Source organism: Aethalodelphis obliquidens, unplaced genomic scaffold (genome assembly GCF_003676395.1).
Source record: "Aethalodelphis obliquidens isolate GAN/ISIS:26980383/991018 unplaced genomic scaffold, ASM367639v1 scaffold41, whole genome shotgun sequence".
NCBI lineage: Eukaryota > Metazoa > Chordata > Mammalia > Artiodactyla > Delphinidae > Aethalodelphis > Aethalodelphis obliquidens.
In genome coordinates, this window is record NW_020837985.1 from 11,903,154 (window position 1) to 11,918,391 (window position 15,238).

The following is a 15,238-nucleotide window of genomic DNA, read 5'->3' on the forward strand; positions in this document are numbered from 1 at the left end:
CTCAACTGAAGAGAGGAAGACAGAGAAGGCGTAGCTTTAGACTCCTGCTAAAAATTAAAGAGGGCTCAAAGCACGATGCACAGTGAGAACATACCTTTGTATAGCGGTGTAAAGTGTACAAAATCTTTACCTGTAATACCTTAACAACAGTCAGAGAACCTGAAGAGGCAGGTTGGGTAACTATCACTCTTACCATTTCACAGATGAGGAAATTGAGGCTTAGAGACATGATTTAGCAGGTAAGTAAGCCTCAGGGCCAGGACTCAAGTTCACTGCAATATCTCTTCCACCTCACAGTTCACGTCATTGTAACCTCTATAAAAAGAATGTGAGGACAGTGCTGCATATAAAATGATTGCTTCCAGTAATCCTGGCCTGTGACTGAATTGTAGTTTCCTTACCTTCTTTTGAAGTAGGCAGATTAGGTCACTGCTGGGAAGAGTTTCTTCCACGGCCCATTGATTTGCTTTCATTGGGCATCTTTTCCTGGCAGAATAGTCTGTCGATGATGTTAGGTAGATGCAAGTTCTCAGGCATTACAGAACTCTGGGGAAGTGAACGAAAAAAGGGGAAAAAATAGCTATAACTTAAAATAAGAATCTCAGATGTTTGGTGTGTTTGTGTATGCAGGGGGGAGGTTACCATGGAGCTCAAGGCCTGGCAACACATTTTGCATGATACAATGGAACAAGCCCTAGGCTGGAACAGGTCCTGATGCATCTCTCTCTGACCATCATAGTGACCACCTCCTGTCAACCATATCTAATCATGGGCCAATCCATGCACCCTTGTGCCCTCCAGGTTCATTCCAGCTCATGGGTAAAGTTTAACCTGGATGGGAAATTACCAGCAACTCAACCTCACTATCTGGTACCAAATGGAAGTAAATATTATTGGCAATATTCGTTGAACATATTATCCCAAGGATGATGAAAATGACAAGAGGAATAACAGCGGCCACTCATTAGTCACATCCTCTATGTAAGACATGGGGCTATGCAACTACATTTATTATTAATCCACAAAGCTACATGCTGAGGTATAGGAGTCTATCTCTGCTTTATAGACAAGACAACTGAGACCGAGAAACATGAAGCAATGTGCTCACACGGCACATCAGGGAAAGGGCGTGGACTCAAACCGTGGTCCGTGCTTTTCTCTGGGAATGCTTTCTGTGTCTGCATTCTCTTCCTTCTCACCCTGTTGACCCAGTTTTTAGAGGTTTCTTCTCCCCTGAATGATTCCTCATTGCCTTTCTGGTTTTTCTCCTCTAAGCATCTCACTTCCCATTTTGTACTGAGACCTTATCCCAAGGTGGCCCACTTAACTGAGACATGGATACACACAACTAGGTTAGTTTCCCAAATATCAAATTCCCCTCAGTCCAGGTCTGCATTTCCTTCTCTATGCTTAGTTACTAGGTCACAGTATGTATCTTTCTCCTGATACACGACATACTAAAACTAGGAGGTACGGACTCTAATAAATGAGAATCATTAGGCACTGTAGGTCTCTGTTTCTGCATCTTGGGACAGAAGGGTATGTAGGTTGACTTCCTTTTGTACATTAAGGTACATCTGTACATAAGTATATATTGAGCACTTACTGTGTAATGGACGATGCTAAAGAGAGGTACAATGTACATTAAGTAGAATTGGCAAAAGAAGAAAGTATGGTGAATGGAAAAACCTGGGAAGCATCTGACTTAAGATTTTAGGATTGAGATTCAGTAGGTGCAGAAGTTAGACATGTGATCCAGCCTGAGAAAACATGATGGACAAATGCAGGGAGAACACAGGATAAGCTCAGAGGGCAGAAGGTGTGGAAATGTGGTAGAAGACGATTTATTGGTCGAGAATGGATAGAAACAGGAATCTCATCCAAACATCTTATTTAATAGATGGGAATGCTTGAGAGTCACTGGAATTTAGCAACTCATCCAAGGAACTCATAACTGGCTCATTTGAGCAATATAAGTAAATAGTCCGACCAGTTGTTTTTGCTGGATTGACTACTTCATCCTTACAAGATGATTAAGTTAAAAAGCTCTTGGGGTTATAGTTAAGATGACACACTTCAAAGATTGCAAATAATATAAGAAATCATGACTGCCCGTGAATACAAGTACAGGTGTTTCTGCGGCTGCCTTAGTTGGCATCATGGCGCATATAGTCTACTGAGTTGTCAAAATTAGACCCTACTTTTCTAATTAACCACTCCCACAATCAAATTTTTGTCCATGAATTCTGAGTACAAAACAAGTACAGAATACTGATCAGTAATCCAAGGAATTCTAAAGACTAGTTTGTATGAACTGGCTTTTCCTCTTTGAGTAACCAAAGTAAGTGCTCCTGCTACACTTGCCCCAAATCCCTTATATCTCATACCATTCTACAGTGGGAAGGCTTCGTTTTCTTTGCATCAGGAAGGCTCTGAGAATCTAACAGAGGCTTTAGAGACTGCGTGGAGACAGAATCCAGAAAAAAATGCACTTAGTTAATTACACACAATATATATCCTTTGAGTTCACATCTATATGTACCCACAAAGCAGATACATCCATATGAAATATTCCATCCACTTGGAATTTATAAACTCTGGTTAAGAACTCCGATTTTATACACTACAAAATGAGTTCCAAAAATTCATGCAAAATTTACATCTCAGTGTAGCAATGAGAAAACTGAGGTATGAAGTGTCTTTCACACAGCTGGTACTTGGTGGGGCTAAACATGGTTCCAGGACTTTTGGTTGGGTTCCATGACACGGTTATTATCTCCATCATCCTTGAAAAATCTTTGATAGATTATGGCAGGTAAGAATAAGTAGGATGTAGTGCAGAACACATTTTATATCTGATTGTAAATGCAGCTAGGGTCAGAGATGAAAGGGCATCTCTTTGAGCTGTCTTTTCTGAAACTGGCAGGATGAGCTTTTAAGAGTGTAAATTGGGCACATGCAGAGACCCAACAAGAGCACTGCATCATGTGTAAGCTCACATCCTGGTGTTCTTCAAATATTCATTTGCTTCCCTGTGTTGAAACATCAATTAACCATAAGTCAGTTTCACAATCCCATTACAGTGTTGTTCCTTTGGCTTACAACTAGGTCTCTCTCATTCAGCAGACAATCAATGAAAGATAGATTTGCCAGGCTTAATTGAATCTTCCATATTCAAGTCTGCCTTCTCCATTTGATAAGAAAAAAGATATTTGAAGAGGCTTTTGTCTCCTGAATGTCAAAATCTCTTAGCGGGGCTTGCAAAATTGTTCAATTAGTTCCTCTCCTGGGCCACAAAGCTGCCTCTAACTCATATTCCGAACCAGGCCTTGAGAATTGTAATGACGCAGGGCATATCTTATTCACCTCTGTATCCCTAAGTTCTAGGGAGAGAGACAGGCAGTAAACAAGTAAATAAGTAGATAATTTAGTGGCAGGTGATAAGTGCTATAAGGTCAGGAGATAAAGCGCGATGGGGAGTGGGGATTTATTTTCTGTGGGTGCTCATGGGACTCTCTCTGCAGTGTTCTTATTAAAGCCAAGACCTGAATGAAGGGAAGAAGGTAGCCCTTGAATATCTGGAGGGAGAACATTCCAAACAGGACACAGGAAGTACAAATGCCGAAGACAGGAACATGCCGGGCAGGCTTGACGGTGTGTGACACATGGTAGGCTCTCAACAGACATGAGAAAACTACCATCTTAAACAACACTTGGACATAATAAACCTGCAGTGAATATGTGTTGTGTGGATAACATGTGTACTCTCCCCACAATCTCAACACACCTAAGTACCCATAAGTGTTAGCTGACTTCCCAATCCGGTGATCTTGTTAAATGTGCTTTGTAACAGGAGCTAAAACTGCTCGAGCAGGTGCTCTGTGTCGAGGCATGGTCCTAAGTATTTTATATTCATTCTCTCTTTTAATTCCCATGCTAAGTATGTCAGATGAGTATAATTTTTCTAATTTTATAGACAAAGAACCTATAGTGATAGAATAACTTACCCGTGCCCACTCAGTCACTGAGCTATAAAAACTGCAAGCTCAGATTCTGCTCAGAAGTCCCTGCTTTATCACTCACTACATTGCCTTTCCAGGAGTCAGGTGGAAGAACTATTCTTCCCTTGATGGTAGAGATCTTTAAAGGAGGTGGATCCAGTTGCGTATAATACGGATTATGGTAAATTCTATTTTCTTTGTCAGTCAAAGTCTGGCAGGAAACAGACATCACATTCAAAGGAGTGTTTGACAAGAGTGAGATGAAGGGACGATTTTCTGAGGTGTGGACATAATGATGGGAACTGATGAGGCACAGGGAAGCTTCTAGACACTAGCTACTGAGGGAAGCCACTGAAATGGCCAGAACCCAGGGAGACTCTTTAAGATGTAGTAACAGATGCATCTATGGGAGAGAGGTCACCAAAAAGGAGATTGCCAGGGTGACAAATTCATCCTATTTAGCTTGGGACTTTCCCAGTTTTATATGGCAAGTTTTGCATCTTGAGAAAACTCTCAGTCTACAGAGACGATTGTCATCGGTGCCGACCCCAGGCCAGCAGGGCTGGAAAGATGGGAGGGGTATGTTCTTCTACTGCGCTCTCTTCTGCCTGTTAGTCCTCAGTCCACGGCTTACACTGGCCACACCCAATGGGAAGCTCGAATGCAAGGGAGTCTGTATGATTCAGTCTGTAAAGGTCAGCTTGAGGGAGCTCAGAGCAGGGCAGAGAAGGACCAAGAATGGATGTGGGAAATACTCGTGGGAATGCAGTAGGAAACAGGCTGTCTGTTAGGCATGAAGGACCACAGGGTACAGTAGTTGCCTGTGTAAGATCATGAGATGTTTACGGCAGACTCACTCCTTAGCATGATATTCATGGCTTTGTAATGTCCCCAGCTTAGCTTCCCAGTTCACCCAATGTGTTATCTGTGTACATTCATCCTACAGCTAGCTGGCACTAAACATCCTTCATCACGGATGCATTCATACACTCCATGGCCTTGCTAATTCTGCTCCACCACTGTGATGTGTTTCTTACCTCTGTCTCTGGCCAGTTTGCTCATTTCATAGACTGTAACCTAATCTTTCCACCTTCAAGCCACAAATGATTGTTTCCCTCTATCCTCCCACCACAGTTTATACTCTGCAGATTCCTACCACTTACTTGTCTTGTCATGTGTCTCCTGAGCATCTCTCAGAATTTTCCCTGCGATCACCCAGATGGGAGACCCTGGTCAACAAGTGACCATATCTTATTTATCTTTGTATCCCAACCCAAACATAGTATAGTATGTTATACAATGTATGCATTCAATCAATTTTTGTTCTGCATAGAACTGAACTGAAAAACAAAGTGTGGCAGAGAGAATGTCCTCAAGTTTCCACAGGCATCCTAAATGGCTTGAGAAATGTAATGAGAAGAGTAATGTAGGTTGCTCTCAGGACCTCCTTACATGTCTACTCTTGTGAAACAAAATTCTCACCTATCTATCAACAGGAAATGGGTTTGGCTGAGAGAAAGATAATTTTGGAGGCTGTTGTCTTGAAATTAAAACCCAGTGTGGGGTTCAAGGACAAACATTGAATTTTGCCAACAGTGGCACATTTGTGGAAGGGTTTCACAGCTCTTCCAGATAGAAAAGAGATTTATACCACAATCAGCCAAAATGTACATTGACAGGTTAAGGAGAGGACAATTTATGCTTCCATGATTTGTAATGAGTAAGTAAGGATGTGTTTTAGATACATTAAGCCAATGTCTTTGCCCTGTTCTAAATAGTGCAAGAGAATATGTTACTTATTATGCATTTATTTAGCAGCTACCCATTGGACATCTATACTCCAGGTGATGCACTAAGGTGAGAGAGGGAATAAAAACCATGGAGTCAGGAGAGAAGCATCTGAGTCCTGGCATCACTACTTCTAGGTGTCTGAACCCTGGCATTTCACTTGACCTCTAAGAGCCCTGTTTCCACATCTATGAAGCTGGGATAAGAGTGAATCTCCTGGTTCTCAGGGCTGTTTTGAGAATTAAACGTTGGAGACTCTAAAGTTACATAAACATGACCCTGTAATTAACAACTCAGTGACACTACATCTCAAGTTCCTTGCAGTAAAATAAAGACAGTGGTACCAGCTCTCTTTAAATCACAGTGTGGATCACAGATTTAAAGACATTATTGCATATGATGAAAACATTTAAACTACAGAAGAAAGACATTATAACTGGAAAGTCTTGTGGAGCAAAAACAATACCTTTAGAGACCCGAGAACCTGAATACACAACCGTTTCTCTACTTATTCACTGCGTGGGCTGGGTGAATTTCTTAAGGTTAGTCTTAGTATCATCATTTGTAAAGATGAGATGAGAATACACGCTTTACCTGGTTTAGGTAATGAGCAAATGAAATTATAGCTATAAATAAAGGGCATGGAACACAGTTGGCCTTCAATAAAGTACAGCAGTTCTTCTCTTCGATTGTAGTATTTTCACTTTTTTTAACAAAGATATTCAGCATTTGCTATGGACAATGCATAGAAATTGCTTAGGGTCTTTCACTTCGGCTAATGTAATATGGGTACATTGAAGGCAAAGTCATGTAGATGGATTGTTCAAGAAATGTAATATCTCCAATTAGGGGTGGAATTCCTTACAGGCAGTTCCCACCTTCTGCCAGAACCCCTTACAGCTCTGCATTTTACATTAGCAAAACTTTCACATCCATCATCTTTATGACACAGAGCGGGGCTGGCAGATGTGTTCTGTAAAGTGTCATACAGTAAATATTTTCACTTTTCAAGCCATGTGGCCTCTGTCACAACTACTCAACTTTGTTATTATAGACAACATACAGGTGCGTGAGCATGACTGCATTTCAATTAGACTTTATCACAAAAGAAGATGGGTGGCTGGATTTGACCCACAGGATACAGTTTGCCAATCCCTGGCACAGATGACATGTAACTTCCTACAAGCCAAATCACCACATGCCAAGCCAACGAGCATGACAAAGAGCACAGAAGCAGCTATAAAGGATTACGTGTTTTCGTAGGAGGCGAATGGGTTTCCCATCAGTGATTAGAGCAGCCCAACATTATCTCTAAAGAGGGATTTTCCCTGGTACCTCCCACACTTTATGCATAGCTTGGATTTTTCCAGTGGGAAGTAAATCAAAAAGTAACAAAGATAATGCGTGGTATTTATGATGCATTTGCCAAACTCTCTTTTTTTTGGTGACACGGTCTTAGAATTCTAAGGACCAAATTCTAAGCAATGCACGACAGGGAACAGAGAATCCTGTGTAACGGCGATCTCAGGGTTTAGGTCACATAGACTGGGATGAAGAATCAAATTATGTGGGGAAAGGGAAAAGAACATTAAAAAATGACCTGGACTAGGGCAAGGACAGAGACACTATCTTGGCTACTTCTGACTAAGGGTGTAATCTGTATCCAGCACCAAGCACAGAGCTTCAGACAGAGAAGGTACCCATTTAGGGCTCTGCCACCAAAATGCTTGGATCCAAATCATACATTGGTCACTGATCAGCTATGTATTTATGGACAAGTTATTCAAATCCTCTGCACTTTAATTTCCTTGTCTATAAAATAGGAATTAAATAGTATAGGTTTGTAGTGGGAATTCAATTAGTAAATCACATGTAAAGTATTTTGTATAATGCCTAGCATTTGTTAAGCTCTTAATAAATGTGTACTGTTACTGTTAATCAAATTAATGAGTGAATGACTTACTGAATGATTGAATAATATACCGAATGATTTTATGTTTTAGTGAGGAGAGAATGAACCTACCCCAGGGAATGCAGGGCTTGAGTTTACACCTCAGTTCGCAGGCCCTGTGTTGGACAGGGCTCCATCATAAACTTGGTAGCTGCAGTTGTATCTACGTATAGTATGTATGTATGGTCAGCTCTTTTTTCAACTTCCTATTGGGCTGGGAGTCAGTTAAGCTCTGGAGAAGAGAGAAATTGGCCATCCCCGTGTGTTCCCAACAGTCTTGACACAGGGCTCATAACTTCTTTGTATTTTCCAAAAAAAGAAACACAGTTGTATCAAACATAGTAGTCACTCTGAGTTTCACTGACATTTCCGTGGGAGAGTGAGAGGGTAAGTTCCCATCGCACACCTCACAGCAAGCAAATTCACAAATCCCGTTTAGACATTTACCTTCTTCCTAAAAGTCACTGTTGGTAGTGCCAACAACAGAATAGCCACTTCTGTTTTCATCCATTCCTGTCCAGTTCTATCCTCTGAGATCCAGGAATTTCCACTGGGGAAATTCCAAGTCTCTAAATCACCTAAGGTTTTATGATACCAATGAGTTTAATAGCATAGCATCACATCAGCTCCAAACTTGCACACCCACCAACCAGAACCAAACAACTGAAAATCTTCAGGTTATTGAGATTCCCACAGTAATTGTACACTTACACTTTTTATCTATTTTTAATAATTAACAATTTTATATTAAACAGGATTTTATTTTTCTATAGATGTATTTCCTGTTTAATTTGCTGAGTCCTCACTTAGAGTTAGAAGACCTTTATTCAAAAGCCACGATCTTGGTGAACTAGCAAATCAGCATGGAAGTTTAGAAGGAGCCATATAGTAATACTGCCCACGTTGCAACCCTGAATCCCTTTCTATCCGTACGAGCTCAGATGAGTTACTTAATCAATCTCAGTCTATGATTACTTATCTATAAAAAAGTGACAATGGTAATAATACCCCCTTCAAGATGCTGCTGGTGGGTCTTAGTGGCATTGTCTCTGCAGAGTGATTCTCCCCATGCCTCGTGCATAGTGCCCCTTAATAAGTGTAAGCTTTGATTACAAACTGTCTCTTTTGTGGTGAATTCCCTAACCTCTATGTGCCTTGGCATGCTTTAGCAAACTAAGTATGATAAAACCACAAAACATTGTTGTAATGATCTATCTAACAGGTCAGGCATTGCAAGATGTTTACTATTTTGGTGGAAGATGGTTTGGGGGACATTAGAGCAGGGGTGAACCAGGCTAACCCAGACAAGGTGGCTGCAGGGTGCTCCTTACAAAATGTAAAGTAACTAAAATATTTTCCTTTTACCATCCAACATCTAATCACTCTGAAGAGGAAAGAAAACAATGCATGGAAAAGCGATGTTCCCTGGCTGGCATCTAATGTGGATCAGCCCAGTGCCAAGATTTTCTGAGATATGTGGTCATCAGGGACCCCTATGCTGCAGACTGGGATGCTTTTGTGCACGGCACTCAGGCTTGTCCTAGGCCTGGTTCTCATTACATCATTTTCTCCTCCAGTACTTCTCTCCATAGGCTGCTGGGCAGGAAATAGACCCCAGGTAATTGGCCGCATTAAAACAGAACACCCAGATGCCTACTGAAAAGGAGATTTTAAAATTAGATTCTGCTTCAATTAGGAGGCTATGTTCTCATTCTCCTCCTCAAGCCCCACTCCCGTTCGATGCAAAGCTTGGGTTCTGGAAACAAATGCACAAGACTCTTACCCTAAGGCCCACCGTGTCAGAAGTGGGAGGGGCCTCCGGGCTAGGCCCCCACCTACTGAGCCAAGCCTACCTGTGTACTTCAGGGATTCCCTTCCTCTGTCTCTATCCTTGCTCAGGTCTCTGTCTGAGGTCGCTCAGACATCTGCTGCTGCTGTGGGGTCAGGAATAGGAAGGGGGGCGGGGCAGGGAGACTGTCCCTAAGCTCGTCGGCATCCCCACTAAAATGATCCTATTCACCGGGGCACAGGTAGTGATTTTCCTACCTTGACTCACTCATTAAACTCTTCTAGCTGCTTCAATACATTTTTCCCCGAGGCCCCTGTCAAGACGCTGCTTCTCCCGTGATTAGAGCACAGCTGATTGGTCTTCTGGACCTATGGCTACCCTTTCCTAATGACCTTATAATGGCTGCTGGGCTTCTTCAAGCCACCCGACAGATAAAAACGATGTTCATTATGCAAACCCAAAATAATGCCTTCTCATTTGGAACCATGTCTTTTTCCTCCTGTCTTGTAAGAAGTAGAGCCAGGCAACAGCAAGATAAATGCTGATCTTAGATGTATTTCTTAAACGTTTTTAGACTGGTTTGGAGCCAAGCTCCAATACAGCCGTGCCTTACAATGGGGATGATAATACTCGTTTCCTCACAGACTACGTGTTGACTGAATTGAACTAAATGAGTTATATGAACAACTCTTAGGAAATTATCTTAAAACACTAATTTTGTGGGCTTCCCTGGTGGCGCAGTGGTTGGGGGTCCGCCTGCCGATGCAGGGGACACGGGTTTGTGTCCCAGTCCGGGAGGATCCCACGTGCCGCGGAGCGGCTGGGCCCGTGAGCCATGGCCGCTGAGCCTGCGCGTCCGGAGCCTGTGCTTCGCAACGGGAGAGGCCACAGCAGTAAGAGGCCCGCGTACCGCAAAAAACAAAACCAAAACCAAAACACTAATTTTGTTAACTATCGCCATTGTAGCTCCTAACAAACAGAGTTGCCCTCACCCCATGTGCAGCACAGTGAGCCTGTGTGTGGAGGGGAGGTTATTGAGGGGGGAAGACAGGGGGGTGATTAAAGGTGAGTTATTTGCTATTGATTTATCTGCATTTTGTCCAGAGATGAAGAGAGCTTCACAAGGACAGGGCAGGTGACTCAGCATTTTTGGTCATGCATCTTGCAGGCCTGCTAGGGACTTTTCCATAAGCCCAGAGCACCCAGTGGTGATGGGGTTTGTAGGTCCAGGAAACTAACCAGAGGCCTGAGCTGAGCGGGTCCCTCTCAGCCCGCTGCCCCCTGCTTTAGTTCACTCACACCTTCACTTCCCCTTCTGAGCTGCATACCCCCAGGTCTCGGGAATGTTTTAGGAACTGGTTCACATTCCTGAGTAACCAGGCAGCCTACGGGCGCCATGATCTGGGTCTTGTCACAGATTCAGGTGGTTCCCCACTTTCCATCCCCGGTTTGCTCTTAGCAGCTTTTGTGGTAGAACAGTAAGTTTAAAACGAATGGAAGACACGATATTCTCTGTGTGGTCCTTGGAGTGAAGAAATTCTCTTTGCCCTTAAGTGCAGCTTGCCCGGGTAGAGGCGAGCATACCCTGCCTCTCAGTTGTCTGATATTTCGGTGGAATTTGCTTTTGTGTGTTCTCATTTCATGCTGAATTCTGACTCCTACACACAGAACTCCCTTTAATTGTGCTTTTAGTTTTGCTCAGCCAGGAAGGGCTTTCTCTGTGACAGAGGTTTGACCAGGACTCCTGCTGGGTTTTGTTTTTTTTTTTTTTTGGTCCGTTTGTTTATTTTTTAAATTAAATTTTATTGGAGTACAGTTGATTTACAACGCTGTGTTAGTTTCAGCAAAGTGAATCAGTTATACACATACGTATGTCTACTCCTTTTTAGATTCTTTTCCCAGGTAGGTCATGACAGAGTATTGAGTAGAGTTGCCTGTGATATACAGTAGGTCCTTATTACCTGTTTTGCATACAGTAGTGTGTATAAGTCAATCTCGCTGTTTTTATCCACCATTCTTGGTGATTAGTTACTAGTATTTCTCTGCTCTGGCCCATCAGTTTTCACACATGTAGTGCCTTAAGTCTACACTTAGGAGTAGTAAACAGAATGTTTTTTTTCTCACTGCTTCAGCCTTCCTCACTTCCTTACCTTAGCTACTAAATACCCCATAGGGGAGCAAAATTTGCTCCCCCAATATCTCTTGGGCCTGCAGATTATTTCAAGCTGAAAATTATCAAGACCCCAAAGACTCAGGAAGAACCTTTGACCTTCTCCCTCCCTGCCTAAAGAATGTAGATGGAGGACCTGTTCTAGGAAGGGAGCTGTCAGCATAGATCACTGCAGTATGAACTAGGTGTGTAGACAGGGAGGAACCTAGCAAAGTCTGCTTGTTAAAATGCCTCACTGGGTCCCTTTGCCTCTGCCTGGCCCAGCAAACCTTTGTTTACTGAACACTTGCTTTTCCATGTCAATTGCCTTCCTCCTCTTTGACATCCCAAACCACTACCCGCAATATTCTCCTTTGTCTTTAGCTGAAGTTGGTATTCCCAGCAAACCTTTGTTTACTGAACACTTGCTTTTCCATGTCCACGTCCATTGCCTTCCTCCTCTTTGACATCCCAAACCACTACCCCCAATATTCTCCTTTGTCTTTAGCTGAAGTTCGTTTTGAAGCTGAAGGTTCTGGCCATTTGTATGAGTTACTCAGTTTTCCTGGGTTTCTCCCATGTATACATGTTATTAAGCCTCTGTCTGGTTTTCTCCTGTTAATCTGTCTCTTGCCAGTTCAATTCTTAGACCAGTCAGAAGAACCTAAAAGGGTGGAGGAACATTGCTTCCTCCCTGACAACCCTTTAGGGCACCGTTGCATCACTGCAGTTTGTGAAACACTGGTTTACACTCCACTTCCCTCTCCTGGCTACTCAACCCTGCTTCTCAAAGGGCCCAAGACCCAACTGTGCAGAGAATTAGGACAGCTTCTGTTTCTAGTGACTATTATGAAGAAAAGGCTCCCAACCCCATGCTCACCACTGAAGCCTGGCCTTTGTTTCATGGTGACATTCTGTATGAAGTCTGGAAACCATTTGAAGGATAGAGGGGAGCCATGAAAAAGCAAGCAGAGGTAAGAGTCAGGGGGAGACTAGAAGATGCTATGCAGCTCTCTTTAAGATGGAGGAAAGGGGGGACTTCCCTGGCAGTCCAGTGGTTAAGACTCTGCGCTACCAGTGCAGGGGGCCCAGGTTCCATCCCTGGTCAGGGAAGTAGATCCCGCCTGCCACATGGTGCGGGCAAAAAAAAAAAAAAAAAAGATGAGCGAAGGAATGTGGGAGCCTCCAGAAGGTGGAAAAGGTGAGGAAACGATTCTCCTCCAGAAGGACACAGCCCTGCTGCCACTTTAACTTCAGCCCAATGAAACCCAATTTGGATTTCTGACCTCCAGAACTGTATAATCATAAATCTGTGCTGTTTTGATACTGTTTATCATAATTTGTTACAGGAGCAACAGAAAACCAATGAACTTGTCCCAATCTCTTTTTGCCTGTAAAGATTTTCATTATGTGCCCATTTGTTGTTTCCCACCATAATGCACAGAAGGCAAAGCACATGCCAGTACTGACCTCATTACCATCCTACGATATTGGGGTGATAAAAAGTTTTAAGTTCTTTTTTGCCTCACTTTTCCTTTTTTCTTTTTCACATCAGTTTCAAGGCTGACCTATCCACACACCAATCCTTGCTTCTTCTCTATTAGGAAAATTATTCTGCATTACTTGAGATAAATTCAGTGTGTAAACCCAGGATAAACGGAATAACCGCAAGAAATGCTAATATTATTCCATAGTCCTTCTTAAGAACTAAACCCTTATTTACTTTCTTGTTCTCTGTAGAAATACACTTTAATATTTTTTTCCTTCTTCTCCGGCTTCTCCCATTCAGTGCCTGTATTGATTTGTCTTCTTTTGTCCTTCCTTAAATAGTGTGTTTCATGGCTGGGAAAGTCCCAGTTTTTCACACAGCCCTGCTCTTTACACAATGAAAGGGGATTCTATTTTTGCAGCATTTGGGGTCATAGGCTTCTGAGATATCCTTGACTTTTCTTTCTTTTTAATCATCTACATCTGACTCCTCAATAAATCCTGTTGGCTTGGCTTTCGTATTTACCCAAATCTGACCAATTTCTCACAACTTCCTCTGCTATCACTGAGCCAGCTTTTGTCTCTTACGTGAATCATCACAACTACTTCCTACTTGCTCTTCCTGCATCCACACTTGCCCCCAGCGCTATGGTGAACCCAGCGGGCTAGGGGATCCTTTAAAACGTTGAGTCCCGTTCAGGCCCCTGTTCAGCCTTCCCACTCCTCCGACTCACTCAGGGCAAAGCCACATCTTCAGAGGGGCTTCCATTGCCCTGCACCATCTGGGCCTTCTCCACTTTCCTGACTCACCTTCTACTTCCCTCTCACTGGCTCGGCAGTGGCCGCAGAGGCCTTCTTATTTACCCTGGAGCATGTGAAGCACGCTTCTGCGTCAGGGCGCTCACACTTGCTACTTCATCTTCTTGGCACGGTCTTCTCTCAGATGCCCATGCGGTTCACCCATTCACTTCTTCTAAGTCTTTGTTCAGATGTCCTCAGTTAGGCCTACGCTGATCACCACATTTAAAATTTCAGCCTTTGTCTGATATCAGTACATGTAGAATCTAAAATTAATATAAATGAATGTATATGCAAAACAGAAACAGACTTGCAGGTACAGAGAACAAACAAATGGTAACCAGTGGGGAGAGGGAAGTGGAGAGGGGCACATTAGGGGTATGGGATGAAGAGATACAAACTAATATGTATAAAATAGACAAGCAACAAGGATATACTGTGTAGCACAGGGAATTACAGCCATTATCATGTAATAACTTTTAATGCGGTATAATCTATAAAAGTACTGAATCACTATGCTGTACTCCTGAAACTAATACTGTAAATCAACCATATGTCAATAAAATAAACAAATAAATAAACTTTCCACCTCCACCATGGTACTTACTGTACTCTGAACAGTCTATACGACTTACTCTCGTCATATTTATTATCAGAATGCCCCCACAGAGCAAGGACTTTTATCTACTTCAATTTCACAGTTGTTTACAATGTCTACAACAATGCCTGGCATAGAATAAGTGGTAAAAATAAATAAATACACTTTCCCATTCCATACATTTTCCTTGGGCAACACCATCCAGCTTTATATATACTGACCTACATACACTGCTTCCATCTATACTGAACTTTTCCTCATCTTTCTCAACATGGCCTTAAATACAGGAAAGATACCACCACTTGCCCAGGTGCCCAAATCAGAAATTAGGAGTTTACATCTATTTCATTCAACCAGTAAATGTTCATTGCATTCCTCTCTTCTGTAGTGCTATAAATCAGAGAAAACTTTGCAGCAAAAAGAAAGCGAGAATTCTCGCTTTCATGAGCTGATAATTAAGTAGGGGACATCTAATCAGAAAAGACAGGACCACTCAGTGGAGACAATATTTACTTTACATTCTTCCAATTTTCATGTGAGAAGGGTACTTCCTTTGCCAAAAGATTAAAGGATAAGAGTGATAATGACAATAAAATAATATTACTGACAATATTAGCAAATACTCATACTGCACTGACTGTGTGTTACACTTTACACATATTACATCTAGTGCATA

General features: G+C 42.4%; 1 long non-coding RNA gene across 1 annotated transcript in view; it reads right to left on the minus strand.

The window, feature by feature from the left end:
• Nucleotides 1–421: 421 nt before the first annotated feature.
• The window catches only part of LOC113633869 (uncharacterized), a 237,564-nt gene continuing 222,747 nt past the window's right edge, over nucleotides 422–15,238 (minus strand). Inside the window, exon 3 of the long non-coding RNA XR_003438401.1 lies at nucleotides 422–546. This is a non-coding gene — a long non-coding RNA (uncharacterized LOC113633869). The remainder of the gene's footprint in view (nucleotides 547–15,238) is intronic.